The sequence below is a fragment of the Cottoperca gobio genome, unplaced genomic scaffold (assembly GCF_900634415.1).
Source record: "Cottoperca gobio unplaced genomic scaffold, fCotGob3.1 fCotGob3_128arrow_ctg1, whole genome shotgun sequence".
Lineage (NCBI taxonomy): Eukaryota > Metazoa > Chordata > Actinopteri > Perciformes > Bovichtidae > Cottoperca > Cottoperca gobio.
Genome location: NW_021166796.1, coordinates 147792 through 152622, shown reverse-complemented (window position 1 = coordinate 152622; position 4831 = coordinate 147792).

Sequence of the window (4831 nt, the reverse complement as noted above, 5' to 3'; positions counted from 1 at the left end):
CTCCTCTGTCCAAAATTCAGATTCTCTTCTGCCCTAAACCATAAAGTGGAGAAACACATAAGTTAGAGTTACGAGATGTCAGAGAAACAGCAGAGTCATATTTAAGAGACAACAGATGAGTCAATAAATGTGTTTATTATCCGGAAACTAAACACAAACTGAACATGTAGCTCCGGGTTAAACAGGACATCTTTCCCGTCAGGTCACGGAGAATAAAGTCAAAGTTCATTTGTAGAGTTTAACTCAATACGAACAAACATTTAATGTGCTCCTCCTGCTCCTCCTGCTCCTCCTGCAGGATCACATGTTATGAGCCCACTCTGCTGCTCTGTTAATGTTTTCTGTTTTCCGTCAGCCGACGATTCGCTGCGTTTGCCTGACGGACGGAGGAGCTGAAGGGCGGAGGAACCAACAAAGACTTTAAAAGATTGACTTATTCACTATGAGCATTGAACTCATGTACGTAGCTTAAGTTATGTATCTTAAATTATGTATCTTAAATTACGTATTTTAAGTTATGTAGCTTAAGTTACGTACCTTAAATTACGTAGTTTAAATGACGTATCTTTAATTACATATCTTAAATGATGTATCTTAAATTACGTAGCTTAAATTACGTATTTTAAATTACGTATTTTAAATTACGTATCTTAAATTACGTAGCTTAAGTTACGTATCTTAAATTACGTATCTTAAATTACGTATCTTAAATTACGTAGCTTAAGTTACGTATCTTAAATTACGTATCTTAAGTTACGTATCTTAAATTACGTAGCTTAAATTACGTATTTTAAATTACGTAGTTTAAGTTACGTATCTTAAATTACGTAGCTTAAATTACGTATCTTAAATTACGTAGCTTAAATTACGTAACTTAAATTACGTATCTTAAATTACGTAGCTTAAATTACGTAACTTAAATTACGTATCTTAAATTACGTATTTTAAATTATGTATCTTAAATTACGTAGCTTAAATTACGTATCTTAAATGACGTATTTTAAATTATGTAGTTTAAATTACGTTGTTTAATTCATATAGTTAGCGTCCTTATTTGAACCCAAACCCTGACCTCACCCTGAAGCGTTTAGTTAGTTAGTCTCGTGTTTAAAGCTCTGTGTGTCCGTGTGCATTAAAGACACGTGAAAAGCTTCAAATGCTTAAACACCCGTTACAGTGTCATGCAATGAATGCGCAGAGACGCGCTGGACATCGCTGATGAAGAGTTAAACGTCCTCTGTCGACCGTCTCTTCCACTTCGGGCTGAACTCCCTCCGGGGACTGAAACAGGAAGTCAGCTGGAACCCGCACAAATAAAAGCCCAAAGTGAATTAAACATAATTTAACGTAATTTAATCTGGTGTCCTGGCAGCTGCATGCTGCATCTCTGCAAACATTTTCATCCTCAGGAAATGAAATGAAAGATGATGAAGATTTAATGTGACGGCTCAGATTCTGCTCATTTGAACGTTCAGAGCTCAGAAATACGACTTTATGTTTAAAACATTACGTCTCACATGCCTCCACGTTCTGGAGATTTATAACTCCTGAACACAGCTTTCATATCTCAAACTTCTGGTTCTTCAAATTGTGAAATCTCATCATTTTGGAATTATTTATATATAAAAGATAAATAAACTTATCACTTATCGTTTAACTCTTTTCTCAAAATGATTTTCATTCGAGTTCTGAATCCTGAATACATACTAATATATTATTTAATTATGTATATCATAATTACGACTTTCACCTTTCTGTCTCGAAAATATTACTACGACTTGAAACTATAACTTTTGTATTTGTAATATTATATTTAATATTTGTATCTTAGAAATTTGACCTCAGTTTCCCCAAAATTATGATTTACGTGTTTTATAAATACGATTTTCATCTTTTCAAACATTTTTTAATTTATCTTTTAAAAACATAAAAACAGCAACAATAGTAAAAGCTAAATTACTTTAAAAAAAGACCAAAAAAGCAATAATAATATAAAAAATATATATAAAGGTAATTTTATATATATAGATATTTACACATACACGGATACATATATAATGTAAGTTCTTCATTTAGTTTTTATCCTAAAAGAAGATATTTAAATTGTTATTCTTGGGGAATAAAGCAGGTGAGATAAAGTATTCCATGAGGAAGATATAATTAAATACTTTTTTTTATTGAAACGATAAATAATAATAATGTTAAAACATTTGTCAGCTCTGGGCCTCCATACCTCACTCATGTGCTGATAACGTTTATTCTCCATAAACAGAAACTGCTGCTGAAGTCACAGGGGAACGTTTCAGCCGCACATTAGGGCCAATTAAGACGAGAGCACACACACACACACACACACACACACACACACACACACACACACACACACACACACACACACACACACTTTAGAGAAGTTAGAGGAAAACACTCTGCACCACAAAGTCTCTGTGGAGTGATGAAGGGTTTCTAAAAGTGATGATGAAGACATCGTCCTCCGAGGCTGCGCTGTGTTCCTCTCACTGTGACTGCTGCCAGGACAAACAACACACAACAACAAACATCCAGCACCAACTCAGTTTCAGACAAACTGCTGCTTCCACCTCAGTCATGTGCAGCAGATTTAATTCTTGCAGTAAGGTAAAATGGAGGACAAGTTGAAGACGTGTCTTCCTGTTTTCCTGTTTGGAGCTGAACGTCCTCTCACTCATTATGAAACCTGCAGAGTCTCAGGATTAACGGCTGCAAAGTGTCTCTTCTGGGGTCAAATTGTCTTAACTGGGACCAGTTCAAAGTTTTCTCTGGAAGTTTAGCTGCTCTGCAATATTTCTGATCCTGATATTTTCTGATTCAGGATTTCTGACACAACTTACCTGCAAGGTGCTCTGAGAAAAAGAAAATATTTCAGACTAAAATGTAATTTAAAAACAAAAGCTTCACCCTCCCGTGATTGTTCTCAAAGCACATCCTTTAAACTGCCAGCGAGGACTTAAATCAGGTTGAGGTTTCTGCCTGTGACATCATATATAAATATATAAATATATATAACACTTCATCATCTGTCACAGTGATAGTCTGGCCCAGACAGTTTGATGGTGGCGGGAACAGAGCCGGCGGCGTGTTGCTGCTAAGAGGTCGTAGAACACTGAGAGCTGATGTTCTCGTCACGATGGACGCTCCTCATTACCACCCTGATCCCCGCACCCCCCCATTGGAGGTTATCGGACAGCGAGGGGCCGAGTGTGTCTGGCGGCGGGGAATTGAGGGCACGCCCCCTCTTGCACAGCCTGATGGGAAGGAAGGAAGAGCGCGGTCTAATGGAAACCAATTACCCGCCCGCCAGAGAGTCGAGTCCTGAGGTGACACCAAGGAGAGCGTGTGTGTGTGTGTGTGTGTGTGTGTGTGTGTGTTGTACACCTTCAGTGAGGACGTTTTCAGCTGCAGAACACTAGGAGGAAACAGATTCACCTTTTTGACTCTCCAACTGAATTTAAACACAAACTGCACAAACAGAAGTTCTTCTGCATCTTTATTATTAGAATCTCTGTAACAGTGACAATGAGGGGACCGTCAGTTCTAGTGGTACATGTAAAACGTGTGTTTGTGTTTTAAAGGACCTGTAAACACTGAGGGGACCGTCAGTTCTAGTGGTACATGTAAAACGTGTGTTTGTGTTTTAAAGGACCTGTAAATACTGAGTCCACCAGCCGGTTGTAATCAGCGCTGATCAGGTTTGAACAAGCTGATCGAGGCCGCAGCAAAGGATTGTGGGGGCTGAGCCGCAGCAGGCAGAGAAACAACATTTACAAATGAGGACCAGCAGAGTGGAGACGGCAGCGGGGTCATTACCACAGCCAATTAGATGCAGAGGAAATATGTATCCGACCGCCGGAAGCTGCTTCACAGTAATCTGAGCTAGAAGCTCACAACAATAAAACAATAAAGACTTAAATCCACAGAGATCATGAGGAAGAAGGAGACACTCGGGGTTCAGACAAGTCCCCGCTCCATGGTGTCAACTCGTCTGTCCAAGTCTCATGTCCTTAGGGACGAGTCTCAAGTCCTTAGGGACGAGTCTCATGTCCTTAGGGGCGAATTTCATGTCCTTAAGGACAAGTCTCAAGTCCTTAGGGACGAGTCTCATGTCCTTAGGGGCGAATTTCATGTCCTTAAGGACAAGTCTCATGTCCTTAGAGGTGAGTCTCATGTCCTTAAGGACAAGTCTCATGTCCTTAGAGGCGAGTCTCATGTCCTTAAGGACAAGTCTCATGTCCTTAGAGGCAAGTCTCATGTCCTTAGAGGCGAGTCTCATGTCCTTAAGGACAAGTCTCATGTCCTTAGAGGCAAGTCTCATGTCCTTAGGGGCGAGTCTCATGTCCTTAGAGGTGAGTCTCATGACCTTAGGGGCGAGTCTCATGTCCTTAGGGACGAGTCTCAAGTCCTTAGGGACGAGTCTCATGTCCTTAGGGGCAAGTCTCATGTCCTTAGAGGCAAGTCTCATGTCCTTAGAGGCGAGTCTCATGTCCTTAAGGACAAGTCTCATGTCCTTAGAGGCAAGTCTCATGTCCTTAGGGGCAAGTCTCATGTCCTTAGAGGCAAGTCTCATGTCCTTAGAGGCGAGTCTCATGTCCTTAAGGACAAGTCTCATGTCCTTAGAGGCAAGTCTCATGTCCTTAGAGGCGAGTCTCATGTCCTTAAGGACAAGTCTCATGTCCTTAGAGGCAAGTCTCATGTCCTTAGGGGCGAGTCTCATGTCCTTAGAGGCGAGTCTCATGTCCTTAGGGATGAGTCTCATGTCCTTAGGGGCGAGTCTCATGTCCTTAGAGGCGAGTCT